The sequence below is a fragment of the Argiope bruennichi genome, chromosome X1, assembly GCF_947563725.1.
Source record: "Argiope bruennichi chromosome X1, qqArgBrue1.1, whole genome shotgun sequence".
Lineage (NCBI taxonomy): Eukaryota > Metazoa > Arthropoda > Arachnida > Araneae > Araneidae > Argiope > Argiope bruennichi.
Genome location: NC_079162.1, coordinates 85168519 through 85191498, shown reverse-complemented (window position 1 = coordinate 85191498; position 22980 = coordinate 85168519). Strand labels below are relative to the sequence as shown.

The 22980-nt window shown below is 28.8% G+C and overlaps 1 long non-coding RNA gene across 1 annotated transcript in view; it reads right to left on the bottom strand.

The window, feature by feature from the left end:
• LOC129958351 (uncharacterized) overlaps positions 1–22980 on the bottom strand; it is a 72118-nt gene that overhangs the window by 12244 nt on the left and 36894 nt on the right. Inside the window, exon 2 of the long non-coding RNA XR_008783213.1 lies at positions 10234–10526. This is a non-coding gene — a long non-coding RNA (uncharacterized LOC129958351). The remainder of the gene's footprint in view (positions 1–10233; positions 10527–22980) is intronic.

Sequence of the window (22980 nt, the reverse complement as noted above, 5' to 3'; positions counted from 1 at the left end):
GGCGACTTTGACGACAAAATAGATATTACTGGAAACTTCGAGAATTTTAGCACTTGAAGCCAATAGGAATTGAGATAAGACTGATTGGTACAGACTCTTCTCGGCCCGCCTCCCGGAAACTATAAAAGGCTAGCTGTCTCAAACTGAAGTGGTGAATCGTAGACAAATATCGAGTCATTGAGAAAATAACGAAGCAACAAAGAACAGTTGAGTGGAGCTCAAGCGATTTCTGAACTGAACTGCGTTCCTAATCCTGGTGTTTATTGGGGAAGTAGAATAGTGTCGTGTGAGGAGTAGCCAGTCGTGTAATAGTGTGTCGATAGGTGGATACAGCTAAAGCGAGGTGACAGTGGAGAATTGCAGCCGTTTATAGAGATCGTAGAGTGAAGCTACGGATATTCCCTCTCCTGCTGAATTCTGTCTGGCCGCTTTGTGTGCTGTGGTTGTTATTGCTGCCGATTACTACTTGTGGACTACTGTGTGTTTTCTGTGTTCGTGTCGGCTGTATATAGTTGTTGTCTTTGTATTCGCCGTCTTTGTATTAGTGTCTTCGTGTCTAATAAAAGTCGTCGTTCGTCATTGAGGCCTGCTGATTGTTTTCACACCATACACCCACTACAAGCGAAACCAGTGACTTTAGGGACTTAGTAGTGGAATTGTGAATTTGCCTAACAATATAATAATTTGAATCAGCTGGTGAATTTTAAAATCAAATACGACATTTCATAAAACCCTGCGGTACATTGGGATAGCCTTGGGATACAATATGTTATTTTTCATAAAGTACAATAGTATATTTTGGTGGGAAAGAAGCGTGAAACATTGTTTGAGGTTAGCTGTACAGAGGAAATAATTCTAGTTTTGCTTAAGACATATTTTAAATTTATAATTCACGTCATTAGATAAAACAAGCTATAGTAGAAATATAAAAATCACGACATTGAAGACAAAGTATTGATTTATTATAAAGTAATATTTTATTTTTTCAATAGCAAAAGTAAAATATGTGATAACAGCACCAGACTTCTTGAATTGCTCTTTGTTGGTTAGACGAACAGCTACATTATGCCAATTAACTTAAATTGACAAGTCTCTCTCACTAAATGACAAAGGAATACAGTTTATCTCTATGTTCATTACTTTCTCCTTCATTTTAAAAAGACCAAGCTAAATAAATGCCAAAAAGAATAGTTTAAAAAAATAAAATTATAAAAAATTCTGGGATTTGTATTTCGTTGACATATTTTACTCGAAATTTCACAACTCCTTTTACAAAGACTCTTAATTTTTTAAAACATCAACGAACCAATATACTTATTTTCACTTATTGGTTTCTTAAATGAAATCCGGCGTACAGTTAAAAATATAGCGTTCGTGTCTCCGTGGTATAAAACGTTGAATGTCGCAGACAAACATTCATACAATATATATATATATATATATATATATATATATATATATAATGAGTTTAGACATACTTCTTTTAAATCATGCCCAGTCAGTAAATAAATTAGAATCTCATGAAGGATTGGAAGCTCGACATCAGTAGTTTGAATATATATACTAATCTTTCGTCCAGTTTCCAAATCCTATCAACGAAGTTTCCAGTTTCTGAGAAGGTCTTGTTTAAGATTTTTCTTAAAGATGAAAGTGGGTCTAGAAAACATAAAGATTCCCTTATATTATTTAACAGTTTGGCATATTGAAATCCCACTTAATTACTTGGATTACTAGCAAAAGTATTCACCCAAGATGAACTGTCATAATCAAGAGCCATAGGCATTTTTTCGTTTTATTTAAAATAAAATAAATTTTTGTTTTAAAAACTTGTAATGTCTAGATGGAAGGTAAACTGTTCGTAGAAATATTAATCCTAAAACCATTCTGTAAGGCACAGCAAATAGCAAGTTAGAATAAGAATAATAAAAAATTAAATCAAAATATGGATTAAAAATATATCCAACTTGTTAAGTCTAAATCTTGAATTTTTTTTTATGTAGTTAATGCAGCTGAATGATTTGGGAGTACCAACATACCAGTCAATATATCTAGTATGTTGTGAACAGAAATGCAATTAGTCTTAGATAATTTTAGGAAAGAAATGCTTTATATTATGGGTTTTTTTATTTATTTTTTATTAAAAGTTCACTGCTCCAAACAACTGTGTCATACAAAAGTGAATTCTTATTTTCGAAGAAATACCATTTATTTATACGGATGGGATGTTCGTACCATTCATAATTCACAGCCCTTCCATTGTCTAATGTTAGGAGTATACATTTTTTATTCTAAACTGATTATATTATTAAATTTATATCAAACTTAAATAACTCCATTTATTTATCTCTGAATTTATAAGTTCTTAACTTTGAAAGTAAGGGATTTGGTAAATGTTGATTTTGGAAAAATAATTGGTATAATCTTGAAAATTAATGTTTGATTCTTATTGAAGGGAATTTAAAGATTCTATCCATTTAAAATTCGAATAAATTCCTTTTTTTAATATTTTATTTGAGTATATGTTTTTTTTTCCGAATTCTGCGAGAATGTCCTGAAAAATGATAAAAGGCAGTTATCAACAAAAACTTGTGCCGCCATTCCTCTTTACTTACTTTTAAAACGAAGTTGAAAATAAGCATTTTACAATAATAGTGGGATTACCTACCTGTGGGAATAAGCCTTATAAACTAATTGAGGTATCTTAAAATTATTATTAATGTAAGAAATTAATAATAAAATAATAAATCTTAGTATATTAAATAATAAATCAAATTAACAAAGGCTTTAGAAGTATACAAAGTATCAAATTTGTTTAAAAGTTTAGACCCTATTTATGCCATCAAATGTAGATTCGATATCATTAGAAAGATAAGAGGTTAGTTGCTTCTGAAATGTTTAATTTTGTCCACAATTTTATAGATAGCAATTTTCTATTTTTAATTGCATAAAAACAAAGGAATTATTATGAAAAGCATTACTTGTACAAAACCAATCATTAAATTTATTAATAACTAATATTTCAAGAATTTCTCATAAATAAATTATATAACATTTTATACAAGTATTGGTTTCTTATTATGAGATCCAAACAGCAATGAGTAAGCAGTATATGTTTGATGTCATCGGCGTATGGTTTTATAAAACTTTTGGAAAATTCCCAGAATGATTTGGATGGCTTCAGATTCTGCGGAAATGTGTGAGTCAAGATTTTCAGCTTTGTACCTTAAAGTATCATTAATCAAAACTTCCAGGTGATCTCAGGAAATCAGACTCTCTTGTTAGTCAAGACAAGGCGATAGTTAAAACTAATTATCGTTTGTATGGTCTATCAAACCAGATTCACAGTTGTTCAAATATCACGTTAAATTGCCGAAGAGCGTCATGGTTGATATGAGCGTTGACTTTACGTGTTGGAATCACATATCACGGCAAAGCAGCTGTTGGATTTGCTGTTCATCAAAGTTTGGGTAAGGTTTCGTGCGGAAATGCTAGATAATTCCATCTGTTGAGATGTGAAGTATTGTTACATTAAATGGTAACCGATTATACCGAACAAGATGTACACTGCAGGTGTTCATGCAGTATAGTGCGGTTCTTTAACACCTTTTATAATGTGAAAATGACTTCCAATTGTTGCATGACAATATGATTCTGATTCATGTTTGAGTAATATATTTTCTCCAGAGATTATACTATATAGAAACATATTGCATATAATTTGCTTATACTGAAATCCCATGTTCCATTTTGTTTATCTGAGGCACGATGTGGAACAAGTACATATAAGTAATCTATCCAGAGAAAAAAATTATTATTTAGTCAGGCAAAATTTTCAAAATATTCCCCAGAAATTAGCAATATATTCTCTTTTATAGAATTAAAATTTCTTACCTGAAATTAATTAAAATTAATTAAAATTTCTTAACTTTTCTTACCTTCATAGATTTTACTGTAGTGAAACTAGTTTTGAAAGTAAATGCTTTTTTTAGAAAAGTTCAAAACTATTTCAAATATGTTTTTGTATTTATACCACGTGTGCTAAAAATTCCTAAGTGGTAAGAAGTTTTAAATTGGATCCAATATGTTCAGATCGGTTTTGAAGAAGGCTTGATAAAAAATAAACAACTCTATAAGAATTCAGTTTAGTTAGAAATAAAAATCCCCGCAGTTTGAACAGTAATATTAGCATAGACGGTTGCCATTCAATGAGCTTGTGACATGATCAAAAAATATTTGCTTTTTTTTATTTCACTTTCAGAACTTGAACAAACAAATTGAATAATTTTTTTTAAACGTGAGATTTCTTAATTACATTGTTAAGGCAAATATTAAGAGATATTACCAAAATTAAAACGAATGGGTAAGTTTGGGTATGATAACATTAAGTTATCCTTGAGTGATTATGGCATATAAAAAAGACTTATTTATATGTGCTGACTATTTTGTAAGGGTTATAGTGCATACTTATATCAACAGAGTGCATCTTTTTTTCCTATAGTTTCAGTAATTAGTTTAGCTGGATATTTTTTGGAAATGCTTACCTTTGTCTTCTTGTCTTCTTACCTATTTTATTGTTTTATTCTTCAATAATGTATGTTCCACGGAATGAACATGTTTTAAGAGCTTATGCACAATATCTAGAAAGAATTTGTATTCAAAGTTTCTAATAATTCATTTAAATTATAAGTCTACTGATTTGGGATAAAGATAATAAGATATCCTAGTTCTTATTGTAGTCCTGAATATCATCTGTCTCTGTACCTATAAAAGTTTTTCAACTCCACTGGTCTCTCTATGGCGATATTTAATTGATTACACACTTTAAGCTCACAGCTGTTATAATACAGCTTTATTTTATGCTAGCTGTTTAGACAGTCTTATGCTAAGATCGCAACAAACTATTTCGGTTACTAATCAAAATAATTGCGTTGTCTTTTAACCCTCAAATGCATGGTTATTTGTTTTGAATTTCAAAAAAAATCGTTTATCATAGAAAAATAGTCATAAATTAAGTAAATAATAAATAAAAAATCCAGGTAATAATATGGTATATTTATTTTGAAAAAAGTTTTATGTAGACATTTGGCAATATACAATATTTCCCAAAAATCTAGCCTGTATCTAATATCATTTTCAAATACAACATCAAACACTGATAGCTTACCTGACAATAGCTGAGAAGTAATTTTTTAACAATTAGATTAGATAAATCACTCCTTTATAGGGAACTCAACAACAGAACTATCTCTTCAAGTAACACAATGAACTTCATCACCCACAACATTCAAATGTAAAAAAAAAAAAAAAAAAAAAAAACACGATATAACTTACCGGCAAAAAGTGAAGTCAATTGTTTTCTTTCATACGTGATTTATTGTCTATGGTTATCAACAGGGTTTCGAATAAATTTATGTGGAACTGGGTGTAGACAGTTGCCAACAATATGCATTTAAGGGTTAAGGAATTCAAAAGGTAAATGAGATCTGAGATACATAATAAACATCTATGTAATGCAAAGAGCTAAAAACATTAGCCTATGCATTACATTAAGTTAAAAATATTAACCTTTGCATTACATTAACCTATGCATTACATTAAGTTAAAAATATTAACCTTTGCATTACATTAACCTACACAATACATTAAAAATATTAGTATTACATTCGCCTATGTAATGCAAAGAGTTAAATAAATTTAAAGTATGACTGCTTATTTTGGACTCAACAATGAATTTTCAAAAACTTTTGTCTTTATTTACATGTGTTGGTGCCTCATTTTTCAATTGATTTTCGTCATCTTAAAGAAGCCTATCTCACATGCCGAACATCACAATTGTTCCCAAAAGGTTACTTATTATACCTGCAAGCGTGCATGAATTCTGTTCCAAAAAGTATCAGGTATTTTGAAACAAAAGAATTAAGTAAACGATTCTAGATTAAAAAGTTATCCTTATATAATATACACTTTATAGGCCAAGTTCGGGGCAATGCAGTTTATCCTGGAATTCGAGCAATAGAACGAGAAAGAGGAATAACTTGTTTTTTCAACCACGATGCACGAGACTTCGATTGTTGACTAAAAATGCTCTTTCGACCTCTTAACCGATAAAGAAACTGGATTTCAGAAGTGAAATTCACCTTGAGTCTATATTAAGATGTTGTTGCGAGTATCAAAGATGTTAATATTATTTTAAAGGCACTTAAAGACATCGATGTAAACATTTATTTAATTTTTGACAAAAAGGTGGAATCACTGAACCGTTCGAGAAGATGAAAATTCTCTCAAAAGAGCTCACTTTCAGTTTGAAGAAAATAGATTTAAGAGCAGTCTTAAAAGAAGCACAACACAAAAATGTTAAAAGCTTGTCCAATCAAGCTTTTAAAATTTAAATTTCAAAGATTGTTGGCGTAAATTTAAAAAAAAAAGACATAGTTGTTTTTCAAAATGTTGTAAACAAAAATAATTAAGCAATAAGTAACTGGAATTATAAATTAATATTTGTTTTTGTTTGATTTTTCAAGAAATTGGTTTTATATTTTACTTTTCTGAGAAATTTGGCAGTAAATAAAAATAACGCCTTTTTATAAATAATGCATTAAACTAAATTCTATGTCTTTTATTTAAATGTGATGGAAGATAACTTCTAATATGATAGAAAAAAAAAAGATATAAAAATATTTTTGATTTAAAGAATAAACAAATAATCTACATTTCGATTTATCTATAAATCCTTAAAATTTTTAATTATCTAATAATTCGTAATTATGATTCTTATGTTTAAAATAAAAAACTATTATAATTATTTATAATTTTTTTCATTTATCAGTATTCTAACTTGTGATTTAGAAGAATTTACCGATTATATAAGGGAAATTCAGTGAAATAGTTTAACAACTCGTTGTTAAAATAGTTAAATCACGTTGAGTATTTTATTATAAATGCTTTATAATTCTACTTGTAAAAACTGTTCAGATGCATTCTTAACTATTATGTATGTATTACTGCACGTAAATAAGAAAATAATACTCATTAACTTGTCATAAAAAACAAAAGATTTCACATAATTGCACTTACGTAATGGCTGGCTATATTACATGCATTTCGACAATTCTGTTGAAAGTTGTTATTGATTTGTTTACCTGTTAGATTAATGTCAAGTTTTTAAGCTACTTTATTTATCTGAATGAGTATTTGAACAATATTCTTTATTTTGTTGTTGTTTCTTATGGCACTTACCATGGACAAGCCCGCTGTTACGAAGACAGTGATTTTAAGCCGGTGTGGGGAGTGTCTCTTGTTTTTATAGTAGCTCCAACTAGGGCCAAGAGTACGACTTTGCTACTCACGCATCACTCATTCGCTTGTACAACACCTTTTTACAGGAGGGCACATTCACACATCTCACAGATAGAACAACAACCAGGCCCAAACCGGGACTCGAACCCAGGATGCCCTGATCACGGGGAAGACGCGCTAACCCTGTGCTAGGACGCCGGCATTCTTTATTTCGATATGTTTTGTGTTAGAACAGATTTGCTGCAAAAGTTTACTTGTTTAGCTAAATTCTCATTCCGATTTTTTTATTACTTCTATAAGTTTTGCATAATTTATAATTGAAATGGAAATACGGGATGTTACTTATTAGATTTGGTGTTATTGTTGAAAGTATGTGAAATTGCAATATTCGTTCATAATTATTCTGAATGGAGTTGCTGGCAAAAATTTCAGAATCTTCAAAATTTTGATAATTTTAATTAAGGGAATCAAAACCAAAAACGAATTATACTTGATTTGTCAAATTATGCAACGCAAATTTGTAATAAGAAATATGAAAACCATTTTTATAAAGCAATTTATATGATTTTATACTTATTTAATGGATGCTTAACATTGATTACAGGGTTTTTACTTGCAATTTCTGGATTTTATTTATTAGAAAGTCAAGTTTAATCAAAACTATAGCCCTTTAAGTAGCAAAAAACGTCTTGCTTCCTACACTGTTATTTATTAAAAGTAAATGAAACCCTTTAAAGAGAAATAAACTGACATTTAGCTCACATTTTTTTAAAAAATTTTCCATCCCTAAATTGTATGAATAATATTTATAATATAATTGTGTCATTTCGCACAACTATAGGGAAAGAACTTTTAAATTTGACTCCTTGATTGTGAATCAACTACAAACAGAAAAGTAAAATTCACAATCAAAGAATCAACTCTTTGATCGTGAATTTTACTTTTTTGTTTGTAGATATGCTGAAAATCAAGGATAAATTTATCCTTAATAAATAGGGACAGACTCACAAACTTACTGTATTTATTCAGAAATTTTCCTGGACAGAGAGACAGAGAGTTTATTTTGAAAAACTTTTGTCTTAAACATGTATATTATAAGGATTAGTTCTGCAGAAAAATAGAATGGAATCATTGTAAAGTTTAAAGAAATTCAAAGCAAAACAAAAAAAAAAAATCTAAATAATTTATATGACCATACGCAAACTAATTTTATTTTAAATGAGCGCTTAATTTCATGATGGATTTATAAAATTTATTAACTTTTTTACGTAATTAATATAAGAACATTTAGATATATTTTAATTTTAGATATATTTTTAGATATAATTAGATATATTTTTAGATATAATTTTAGATATATTTTTATTTTTTAGATATATTTTAGATATATATTTTGATTAATATTATAAAAAGAAGTTATTAATTTTTTGCATAGTTAATATGAAAACATATCGTTTTAAATAAATTTTTTGAGAACATTATCTATATATACCATTCTACAACTATTTTCGAGTTTTTACTTTACATTTATAAGATAAATGCTAATATTCTTTTATTGAGGTAAATATTTGGATCTTTTTAATAAGTTCTATTATCCTCTTTAGATCTAAGATTTTATCGAGCTAGGAAAAAAATATAATTAATCTCCAATCCTTATTTCGGAGAAGGCCAAAATTTAAAGATAAGGGAGCCAGCACAGCTTACATTCTCATCATCTGTACAGCATTCAAAATTACGAGTACATCCAGATGAATACTTCGAAATTTATTATTAGACTTTAATTTAACAAGTAAGCATGTTAGTCAATTAACTTAAAAATTTTAAAAACGCTATTCTGTATATGGGCTTGGCTTATGCCAAACTGACATCGCAGTCAGACTCTCTAGTGTCAGTTTATGCAGGAGGCAAAAGGGATTGCGTGTTATATGTAATTCTCTTTTTCTGTCTAAGTTCAAAATAATGAGATGAATAAGTAATGGCCTTCGTGTAGAGAGATGTTACTCTGACATGAATCAATAAAAACGAACAATGTGGGAAAAAAGTCCTGCTTCGGTACTAATTTCCATAAAGTGTCTTTCAACTGGATAACCAATAAAATCGACTCAGTCATGACCAGTGAATTAGGAAGACATGATTTTATCGAAGAAATGGTTTCTAGTTTTGAAAAGAACCTAAGCTCATAACAATTTGAATAACTATTTTTCGAAGGAATAAGATCGAATAACAATTTTTTGCAGGACATATTCTTTGTTCTCCAAAGGTAACTCGAGAGCCAAATTATTAAATAGGAAAATAAACAACTGCCTTGCAGCCCTGCAACTTTAAGGATACATTGAAACTGCTTGTTATATTTTCGTAGTAATTTAATTTTGTACTTTCATTAAATTTACAATGGCCGTACACTCGAACGTATTCAATTTAAAGTCAAGTACTGCTTAAATTTTGGAACATTTGTCTAACATTCCCAATTAATTTGCTTTTTAAACTTTTATATTACGTTTCTTTATATTTTTTAAAAAAACATGGTGTTAGATTTTATAAAAAGATTCCTCACCCTATAATAAAATAATATAAAGATTGTGTTAAAATCTATCGTTTTCCTCTTGCTATTCTGTAGCAAATTATTTTAAAATTTTGATTCTGCATTCATGAAATACGGTATACTGAAACTGTATTGAAAGTGATCTGCAGTTTAATATTTTATAATTAAGTTTATCAAAATTTTGTATTTGATACAGATTATATAGATATTAAATTGAAGGAAATAAATAAAAATATACAGTTTAGAAATCGGAGTGGGGAAAACAAGGGCCCTTAGAGGGCTTAATTCTCCCCTGAGAAAACCAATTCAACAAAATGTGAGCTCCTAGTACTTAAACAAAAAAATAACAATGTTTCCTTTACAAAAAAAAAAAAAAAAAAAAAAAAAACACTTACCGTTTGTTAAGAAGCAACATCATTGTGTTAGGAAGCAGTTCTTTCATAGTTGGAAGGAAATGGGAGAGGGGTCACGGAAGAAAAGTGTTGCATAATTTAAGAATACCCACTTTTTTCTTTATGAATGTAGTTCATTTGGGTTACTCATTGGTTATTAAAAATAAAGGTTTAATTATTGTAAATAAGCGTTACCTCTCTTATATTTCATTTTTTGCAGACAATTTTCCCAAACACTACATCTGTTATTTTCTGGTATCTTCCGACGTCTTCTGCGTAGCTTTGAAGGCTTTTTTCTGAAATCATATAAAATATATTTTGTCACTGAATTGCATCATGATTCATTTTAATAAAATTTGTTTGTAATGCTACTAGTTATCACAGCTGGATGGAAAAAATAATATAAAATAATGGATCATTTCTACTTTTAATCTTTTCTAATTGTACTTTTTCCTTTCACGTATTTATTGCTTACATTGTAGGTTCAACGCATGACATATACACGGAAGACAAATATATATTTATCATTATTTTAGGAGTATATATGAAAAAATTTCAAATTTCTCCCCAAATCCGGAGAATAGCTTAATTGTTTAATAGAACTGAATTTGGGAATAAAACTGTAATAGTGCTTATTTCCAGCTCATTATTAAACCCTTTCTTGTAGTTACAATTTTATACAAAATTTCGTATATCTGCAATGCTAATTATCGATTAAAATGGAAAATATTATGTTCATTGTCTTTTAACTATTATGTTGATAGCCTTCTAAATGTAATTGGGGGTGGGGTGTAACGTTGGGGTATAAAATCAATTATCCTTCGACTAACTGAAATCCTTCGGAATATTTTTAAATATGAATTTCGTTATTGTGAAGAAAAGGACTAGATACAAATTATGCTAGTTACCATTTGATCAGTTTTAATCCACAAAATAAGTATGATCATAGTTACCATTTTGCATCAGCCAGGGATATATTTCAATAATTGGTCATGCAAAATTCTTGTAAATATAATTGTATGAAAGGGAATATATTTGGATCTTTCGCAGTCGTCTTTCTGAAAGCCACACTTAAAAAATATTGTCTGTATCTTTTATGAATATTATATTTTATTCTCCAGTAGTCCGTTTAGATGTACGTTTTGCGAATGAGGTTTCTTGAAGTTTAATTGAAGTATTCTTTTTTAGATAATATTCTCACTTGTAATAGGATTTTAATCATTCAATCAGGATAATTTAAGCATCCATTCTAAAAATATTAATTAAAAGCAATTTAGTTCCTGGCAGTAAAATAGTTATTTATCTAAAAAATGCATAAGCTACCGAAAAACTATTTCCAGTGCTTCATGACACAGAGCAAAAATAAATCAAACAACAAATTTAAAAGTTATTGAAATTTAATTGCAAAAATATTAAAAACGAAAGAATTTAAACGGTAATAAATTCGGAATCTTTAAAACATTATAGGATAAATTAAAAATATTTATGCCTTGCAAAATCTGTATAAAGGGAAATTGCTAAATAATTGAATTTAACAGATACATTCTTAAAAAAGTGGTTGTTTCTAAAAGTTTTGATAGATACAGCAAAATGAATGAAGGTCATTATGTTCACACAGTCATTGAAATTTGTGAATGTACTAAATAAATCACTATAATATGATTAATATTTATCAGCATTCATCCTTTATGTAAAGTAGGTAATTTTTTGATTTTCCCAGAAAACATTAGAAAAAAAAAAGGAATTTCTCTTCAATTCTAATAATGATTTGCTTTGAGAATTAAATGGTAAGTATCAGTTTCATGATGAAATATAAAATCTTTGTTTAATATAGATATTTTCGAAATATTTTCAACACTCATTTATTTCACTCCAATTCTTAAGGAAAAATAAGTTACGTATAAAGGTAAATTATGAAGGGAAAACGGAAAAACTAATAAAAAGATTTGGATTTTTAAACTTTTTTTTAAAGTTCTTTATATCCTGTAATATTTTTTTTAATTTTTCGTCAAATATGTAATATATATATATATATATATATATATATATATATATATATATATATATATATATATATATATGTGTGTGTGTGTGTGTGTGTGTGTGTGTGTGTGTGTGTGTGTGTGTGTGTGTGTGTGTGTGTGATGATATTTTAATTTAATCGATTCCCAAGATTTTATCTTAATTTAGCCCATAGTAACTTCATTCTAAAATATTCTCTTATTTCGTGATCCAATTCCACTGTCTCTACTTAATTAATTCAAGAGAAGCTATGTAAAATTGTTGAATCGGCTAAAAGCCTAACTTTCCCACACTCCGCGTGAAGAGACAAAATACCGCTGATGAGACAAATTCTTTTTTAAAATCTCCCTGTGTTTCCCCTACCTCGCCGACGCGTGTAACAAAAATCTATATCGAAATCTCATAATATATTAGTACTATGAAGAAATATTTTCCCTATTAAAATCTCAGGTTATATAAGACCAGGGATAAAATGTTCAAGAGCTTCTTCCTCATTTCTTTTCTGTGTCGTGCTGTAAACGACGTCACAAAATCAAAAGTATCTTCGCTGTCAACTGCATTCTGCTTCACGTAAAATAATGCTTACACACACACACACATACATACATACATATATATATATATATATATATATATATATATATATATATATATATATATATATATATATATATATATATATATAATCAAAATTTTTGAAGCAGAATCGTGGTAGAATACAGGGAAGACACTTTGAATTTTTAACTTCGTTTTATTTCATCACATGAGGCATGATTTATGTACAAGCAGCAGCGGTGAGCACACCAACACAGAAAGACAAAGAGCGAAATAAGGAAAAGCTAAAAGAGAAGGAAAATATTTTTCTCAGTGCTTATATACTGTCAGATTTTGATAGGGATTTCCTACACGTGTCAAATTTGGTAAGAGAATCATAGAAATCTTTTGGAAGAATTTGTTTGGATCAGCAATTTTTTATCCTTTCACTCGGAGCGTGGAAACCTGCTGAAGAAAGCATTTTTACAGAGCTTTCTGTTGCATTAATTAAATAGAAAAAGTGGAATGGGATCAGGAAATAAGAGAATATTTTAGAATGGAGTTAATATGTGCTGAATTGAGCTAAAAATTAAGAATTAATTAAGTTTAAATTAGATTTTAGAATATCATTACATATATATACATATATAATGAAAAGTGTAGCAAATAACAGATTCTAGCTATACCTTATATCCAAGGGATTTTGCGTATAGATACTGCTGAGCTGCACCCTCCAACTGCAGTTTTTCTATATATATATATATATATATAATCACTAATTCATCTTATTTTACTCGTGATATCTTAATCCATCAGCAATCTTTTGATGCGAAATGTAAGAGCTCTCAGGATTCATGGGAAACATAACAAAGAAACTGTGCATTTCCCTTAACAGAAAAAAGCCTTTTTAACCTCTTCGTCGTCCGTAACTCGTCTAGCCCGTTTCAAGTTAAACTTCTGCAGGGTGGCCGTAACAAGCTTCAAGTGTTCTTCTACAATTTCAAACTTTTATCTGTTTAAAATGCTTTGTACAAGTTTACTTGTTTTTGTTTGTTCTAATACTGTGAAAAACAGAGGAAAAATAGAAATTTTCGCGGACAGGAGAGAACGGCGAAACGGTTAAGAAAACATTAATTTCTACAGCAGTACACCCGTAACTGCTTGATCAATAGAATAATATTGAAAAGAAATTAGGATTAGAGACTTCACTTCGCACAAAAGACATAAACTCTGGTAAGAAATACAAAAAAAAAAAAAAAAGCCATAAAATATGCAGACTGTGGTGTTTGGTTTCTAATAGTGTATAAGTACTTCATTTTAGTTGCCTGATGTTAAAAAAATCATATTTAAAATCATTGCATCACAATTTGAGTTTGCAGATTAGTACGAATTTTCATGAAACGTCGTGATTTTGTAAATATGCAAATATACACCGTATTTTAATAAATGACTTGTAAGATAAGATATAAAACGGCGCATGGTAAAAAAGGAATATATTTTGGTGGTAGAATTGTTAATACTATCATTCGAAAAAAAGGAACTAAAGTAAAGGGAACGCGAGACCGATGGGCTAAATTTTGGTCACGTAACACCAATACATGGAATCAATAGCAAAAGAGCCAAGTGCAATAATGATAATGAGATAATGATATTGCTTGTAGTATTCTTCATTATTACGTTAATGATAAAGATAGGTATATGATTGAGGATACAATATCAATTATAGGATTGGAAGATATTCACGAAGAGAAAAATTCTATGTAGATATTTTGTTTCAAATGCAGGCACGATTTCCTGGCTACATCTACAATATAAAAATATTCTGATCGTCATGATATTAGCGACATATAATTGTAAAATATGCTGCTTTCTTATTTGAAACAAGTATTGCAAAAAAAAAAAAAAAAAAAAAAAAAAAGGTTTTCTTCGCATTATTTTTATTTACTTGAAATATATTTCTGATTTATTAGAAATAAGTTAAAAGCATAATAAAATTTGTTGATAAACGTAATAACGTTACTAATTTTCCAATAATGTTTATATTTTTTGCGTCTGCACTGCATCCGCTAACGAAAATTGACCGTGCCTTTATTTTCCCACCAAATGTGTAAGCTCTAATATATTCAAAACACTACTTTTGTTATGGCGGCGACGGTGAATTAACCGCGTCATCTCAAAAATCAGCTGTGTGTGTAACCAGCTTAACACACATCGATAAAGAATTATAAAGAGATTTTGTGATTTTTACTTGATGGTCTAAGGCAATTTCATTAATGTAATTTTTAATGCGTTGTCTAACCATATATGGAAGTAACGAAGTGGCACTTTCATTTCAGCGAATAGGCAAATGAAGTTTACCATGTGTTCCTGTTTTCATCTGCCTATCATATTCAAATGAAGTGTATAGGCGTGTGTCATGAATATTAATTCACTGAAGTGCATTGATCTTCCTCATTTGCATTCACTGTTACGTTGCAAGGTCACTCGTGATTCTTCTGCTGTATAAACATACTTGAACTCACTGCACGTGATTTCCAGCTGCTGTTTAGCAGACACGTGCAAGGTCTTTATCATTCTTTTTTCGTTATCATTCTTTGTTATTTCACTATTATTTTTCAGTCTTAAATTTGTATTTCTAAGTCAGGTCCTAGAAATGAATGGGTATTATATTTATAATTTTATTTACTGACTAGATTTTAATTACTTGGTTTAACTATCATAACTTTCATTAGAGGAAGCTTATTTTTGTAACAATTTCGCCATGCAAGTATAGATATTGTTTTTAGGACTTCAGATCTTCTGGTCCCAGTAAGATTTATAGTCGCATCGGTGAAAATGGCATGAAGTTAAACGGTTATTAGAAATCTTTAGCCTAGCTTACAAGTGTGGTTGACTTCTTCGGAAATCTGAAAGGGTCCTGATAATTTCGATGAAGAAGCCAGACAAAGTTGTTAGTTCAACAAAATACTGTTGATTTATTGCATTTACTTATGTTTCAGACAAAGTAATAGAGAGAATGATCATGATTAGCCCTCCTTCCAACGCACATACTTTTCACTTTGGAATTCGATAATAAATTTACTTGAATTCGAATAACTTGCACCTTGTATAGCAATATGGTATACAGAAATCAAAATATCATCGATTATATTTTATATTTCTGACTGCGGATTAGAGATGCTCAAAATTTAGCAGAAATCAATCACAAAAATACTGCTTTCTTAAATTTGACCAGGGATTTTTGACTCGCCATGAAGACAAAAAAAAAAAAAAAAAAAAAAAAAAAACTGAAATACAAAATCTTTTGATCTATTCATTATTTAATGAATGAACTTTTGTTTGGATTTTTGGTACTTTAATGGACAGAAAAATAAACAAATTTTTTATCTGAAATTTGTATTTTGAAGTAAGGTGTTTCTCAAAGGTTATTTCTAAACGCTGTATTTTTCTTGTTGCTTGTGGCTGGTAAAATTTTTTCTAAAAGATGAAGGGTTGTTATTTCTGCCATTGGCGTCTTTCTCTTTCATATAAAATAAGATATCAAAACAATATGGTTAAACATTGATCTTACTCTAGCTGTTTCTTTGAAAGAAAATCGATTCCCACTTCAGAGTCACGCGACAAGCTCAAATGCGCATGCAATCTATTATGTAACTGCATATCTTATGCTCTCTTCTTGCACGCGTCACTTTAGATCAGCGCATTTTATGTGTATCCTCTGTGAATTAGCTTTATTCGCTGAGAAATATATTACAGTATTAAATGCCTCAAAATCATTGGGACTTTATCCCTTCAACTTTCTCATAAACTCCACGTTTTACAGTTCGAATCTAGTATATATTTTTTAGAAGTACTTGTAATAAAGTAACTAAATCAATCATCTTTCGTTTGATTGATTTAGTTACTTTATTACAAGTCAGCAATTTCATGTAAAAACCACATACTCAGTTTCGTTCATAAATACGCAAGGATATACCGACAGTGTACACTTTAATTGATTTTAATCAGAATTTATTACAAATCTAGAATTGTAATATTAAAATCGTCCGTTCAATTTTTATTCATCTGTCTTCATGGCTTTATTCAATTAACGAGCTTATGAACACTGTCGGGCAGTTTTTTCTTTTAATGGATTGGCCCAAAATTTGATTCGGATCTAGAAATTTAATATTATGATTAATTAACAAATTACCTTCATCTGTCTTTCCATGTTTTTAGCAACTGTGTTCACAAACATATGGAAAGACAGACAGATATAATTTAAAGCACTTTTTCTAACTCAAGAAGATTCATCAAAATCAAAGAGGTCTTTCGGCAATAAAAATACGTTTTTTTGTGTATTTTATATTAAATAAAGTAAAAAACAAATAAAAATTAAAAATATTTATAGTTTAAAATGGGTCAAGTTTTTTTTTTTTTTTTTTTTTTTTTTTTGTAATGAGCAAATTGTTAATTTGTTGGTCAAATGAATGAATAAAGCACAACATTCTCAAAAGAATTTGGAAGGGAATTAGGTATTAGGGGCTATTAAATTGCGAATAAGTCATTGAAACAAGTCATGAAATATGGATTACCTATTCATTTTATTATTTTGGACATTGATTAGAATAGACTGAGATGATGTAATTGAGACCCGCAAGAAGAACTTCTCGATTCCAGAAGAAATTCAAATCTTGTTAAACATTACTTCAAATTTTATCTTTCAGCTTAGCTTGAAGAGATACTACGTATAATAACAAAACTAATCTCAACAAAGATTAATAAAGTTCATTTTCGTATTCTATAATGAAAAATCGGTCATTTTACTGTCAATTTCTTTTTCTTTTAATTTGACACAAGACAGAACGATTTCACTCGGCCAAGCAAAGTTTGTGAATGTAATTACTTTCCACCGAGAGAAATAAATAGATTTCATTTGAGGAGAAGAAAAATGAAAGGAGTGTTCGTCGGAAATGTTCGAGTGACCTAGACGATGAATTCTTTTTCGGTCACTGCATCATTTTTATCTTCTTGAAAGAAATTGAGACGGGAGGCCATAAGGTGCTTCGAGCTATGAGTACGCAAGTGTTTTAATTTATTATTTCAAAACAAATATTATTTCTTTTTACTTATTTCACAAAGTGACTCAGTTTATTAATGAATTATATCCATATTAATTAACAAATTTAACTTCATCTAATAAATTGAATCAATTTGTTTTATCAAATAATTCTCAATTTCAAAGATATTTTAATACATCGTTAAGCATCAAGAAAGAAAAAAAACACATTTAATAGGTTGTCCACCTCAGTGATTCTTAAAAGGATTCGTATATTGTAAAAGGAGACTGAAGAAAAATAAGAAAAGATCTCGATACAAAAATAAAGCCTTTTCCTTTCTTATCCGTAAATTTATTAACATCCAACAAACGTAAACTTGCATGAACAAACTATTAAATCATTGAAATTTTCTGATTATATGCGGCCATAGACAATGTATGTAATAGTTATGACACTAACTGAAGAAAAAAAGAAAAACTTATTTTGGAAATTAATTTTCCCTCAATATTCAAAAATTTGATCAAAATAACATTCGGATTCATGAAGGGCGACTTTAAAACAAACTCGTTTCTCCTTCCCTTGATTAATATTTAATAATTCTAAATTCATTACAACAAAAGAATGATCATTAGAAATATGCCGCTTCTGAAAATCTTAATATAACCAGAGTGAAAAAAAAAAGAAATTTTCTGAATTCATTTAATTTTAAGAGATTACGAAAATTTGCAAGGTAAAAACGTAACACAGCTATTGTATACATCTGTAGCAATATTACTAATTCATGAGATTTGAAATAAACACATTTTCAACAAAATTAAAATGAATATTCTGTTCGAAGAGTATGAGTTTCTGTTCTAAGATCATTAGAAATATGCAGCTTTTGAAAATCTAAATATAACAATAATTTTAAAAAAATAGGAAATTTTCTTAATTCATTTAATCCTAAAAGATTACAAAATTATGCAAGATAAAAACGTAATACAACTATTGTATATATCAATAGTAATATTGCTTACGAAATTAGGCAAGATAAAAACGTAACACAGCTATTGTATACATCAATAGCAATATTGCTAATACATGAGATTTGAAATAAAAGCATTTTCAACAATATTAAAATGATTATTCTGTTATAAGAAGTTATGAGTTTCTGTTCTAAGATCATTAGAAATATGCTGCTTTTGAAAATCTAAATATAACAATAATTTTTAAAAAATATGAAATTTTCTTAATTCATTTAATCCTAAAAGATTACAAAATTATGCAAGATAAAAACGTAATACAACTATTGTATATATCAATAGTAATATTGCTTACGAAATTAGGCAAGATAAAAACGTAACACAGCTATTGTATACATCAATAGCAATATTGCTAATACACGAGATTTGAAATAAAAGCATTTTCAACAATATTAAAATGATTATTCTGTTATAAGAAGTTATGAGTTTCTGTTCTAAGATCATTAGAAATATGCTGCTTTTGAAAATCTAAATATAACTACAATGAAAAAAAATGGCAAATTTTCTTAATTTATTGAATTAAAAAAATTATGAAATTATGCAAAATAAAAAAGTAACGCAGCTATTACATACATTAATAGCAATATTGCTAATTCATGATATTTAAAATAAACACGTTTTCAACAAAATTAAAACGAATATTCTATTCTACGAGTTTAGAAGGATTGCTATTCATTTTTCAAAATGAATCAAATCACAGTTTAATATTATTTAAAAAAAGACAAGAAATCCCACAGGAAGTATCTCAATCCACTCCGAAACTAAAATTGTACATTAATAATTTATAGACCTTTGATTATCATGCTAAAGTTGAGTAAGCACAATGAATCCTCTGACTCTTATCAGAGCCCCCACCCCCCAGAAAAAAAAAACTGTGAATAACCGACCGACATGCATCACCAATTCGGGCTTCGTGCCACCTGCAAAATAGATCTTATTATGTCGCATTTCACGCAATTTCCCCATTTACAGGTGTTGTTACATCATTATATAAAAAAAAAGAACAACGTTAAAGAACAACCCCCTCCCGCCCTTCTTATTTTCCATTAGGAACTAACTTTTTAGTTTTGTTTAATTTAATTACATTAATGTGCCGTTTTAAAGTAACACTAGGACTATTTTGGGACGAACTTTGTGATTCGGAACCGAGGTCGGATGAGATGACGACATAAGAACTAGCACCTCTTTCTACAAGCTTCTGAGCCGCACCAGCGGGAGAGCGTTTGGACTTACACGGCGGTTTTTCGGTGGAATCTGGTCTCGAGCCTAGAAACTCCAGCCCCAAAGCCGAAACCTTACCACAAGGACACCGGGGCCACCAAAAGCTTAAGCTAGATTACTAATTTTCAATCCTTGATACATAAGATGAAGTAATAAAACTGAATTTTTTTTTACAAGCATATTAGTTTCAAATTTTAAAATTATAAGCAAAATTCTATCATTACAAATGGTTATATAACCAAAAACATTTGGAAAAAAAATTACTGATATGGATTATTTTCCGCAACAAATCATCTGGATTATTTCATACCATATAATATTCAAAGTTACTTAAATTTCCTTAAAAATCTTCTCCGCATTTTTCTTCATCAAATGAAAAATAAAGCAAATTGGTTCTCTTTTTTTTATGACACATTGTTCATATTCTTTAAGTTACATTGAAAATAATGGTTTGGAAATGAAAGAAGAGTTTTCTTTAAAATCAATGTCACATTCCGGAAAAATTAGCGACAAATTTACTGGTACTATCTTCTTGCATTATTTATATTCTTTTTCAATTCTTAAAGGCTGCTTGTCCATCACTTGACAAGGCAAAAGTTGACCGAGATTTCCAAATCATAAAATATGAAAAATGACAAAGTTTGCTTTAAAAGCTTTTCTATTAAAAATTAATTAATTAAATTAATTATTCAGAAAAATTGTAAATAATACTAATGGATATTGAAATAATTAGATATATTCAATTGGGTCTTTTGGCGTAGCATAGCCAAATATGGTTCTCGCTCCAACAATAGTGACATTATATTAAAATCAACATTTGGAAATAGTTACAGAGAATTAATAATCGTTATTATTTTTTTATTGTTTAAGTAAGCATTAAATTATCTAGATAACAAAATATGTATACATAATACTTGATTCAGTCTCCTTTTGTTTTCTTATAAATTTAAATACGATTCAAATCTATATGATATAATAACGGAATAAGAAAAATAGGCACATTTTATTGAAGCGATTCAGATTGAAAAGCATATTTCCAAATATGTTTAGAGAAAGGAATTTAAAAGAATTTAAGGACAACAATATTGCTAGAGATTTTGTTTATTATATCAGTTTTATTTCACATACAATGTGTGATATGGATGATATGAAATATTTAACAGTTCAGAGCAGAATTTAAAACTTAGTTACTAATACCTAAGAAAGAAGATCAGAAAATTTATAATTAACTGTCGTAAACAGTAACAACAGAATTTTATAAACTCAGAACAGCGAGAAAAATACTCCTGAAAATCACAATATGGTTTTGACAATATTCAGCTTTTGAACGGTTTTAACAATATACAAAAATGACAAAACTCTGACGTAAATTACTCCTAAAAGTAACAATTCATTATTTGAGTCACTAACAATATCTGTCTAGTAAGTTTATACACAATTAAATTGATTTTTAATGAAGTTACCAAAATGCACTAAAGGTACCATTTCATACATATTTTCTAACGAAATGCCGTATGAATTATTTTTGTAGTTGCTTTACTGGCTCAAATTGGGTCGAAAAAAGATACACACCAGAAAGAACATTACTCCATTAAAACAATTTTTAGAATATTTAAGGAAATTCTTATGACATAGAAAAATACCTTCATTAAAATCTACTTTAAACTGTTTTCTGAATAAAATCTCTTTTTTGGAAAATGCGCCGGCAATTTTGCTAATGGCTATTTAAAATCGTTAATTGTATAAAGAAAAAGTATACTAATCAAATAACAAGTTTGAGATTTTTTATTTTAATTTCAAATCAAATGAGATTAATTATTTTATATCTTGATGGTAATTTTTAAAATTTTTATTTTTTTATTTTTTTCAGAATCCTGAAAACCAATAAAGGGAAAATATACTTTCCTTTCACCTCATTCCATTCTGTTTAAGTATATATAAGTAACTTCTTATATATGCTTATTGTAATTATATAATACGTAATTATATTCCAGCATTATTACTTATAAGTATATATAAGTAATTAAAAGTATATATAAGTGATGAATTAAAAGTTACAAATAATCTCTTGAAAAGTTTGTTTTTTTAAAATTTAACTTTATTTTCTTTCGTTTCTTTGGAAATAAATTCATCTCTCATTCTGTCAGAGCAGGAATAATTTTCTATGCTAAGCATAAAGAAGTTTTGTCTTGTCACTTTATACTCATCTAAGTATAAATATAAAGACTTTTTTTTTGTATTTGCAGCCAATATTATTTGTTTGCACTTTTTGGAGAATAGACCTCACCTGGAAGATGGCAACCTTACACAATTGAAATTTTATTCGGCGATTTCTTAGTCGTGCAAAAAGTCATTAGATCTCTTTTTTGCTTTCTCCAGTCAAACTGACTAATTTATTTCCTTTGACAAGCTTTAGTAGTTGCACCAAACAACAATCTAACTAGGTCAGAAGTTAGCGAACGCTGCCTTGACTTTCATCTCAGCAACCTTGACTTCACTTTTTTGCCTCAGTAAATGAGCAAACTGGTTTGAAATTGTAATCGTTTTTTGTTTTTTTTCTTTCTTTGGGTTATGTTAAACATACCCAATTTCTCCTCACTTAAATAATACCTCCTTTGAAGAGGGAATAAATTAATATGATTATACGTTTGAGTAAACTGTATTTCACTGGATGATGAAAGGATGCAATGTTGATGTCGTGTTATTTATTTATTACGCTATTATCATATAATTCTCATCAAATTAGATGCTGACTTTGATAATGATGAAAGCTATTTCATCATTATTTTTTTATTATTTCCTCCACGCGCTGTTTAATTTATATGTACAGTTTCGTAAGACTTGTATCGATTTTAGAAAGCATTTTTTAGAATGAAAGAAATGAAATTTTCATATTAAGCCCTCTCCTTTTT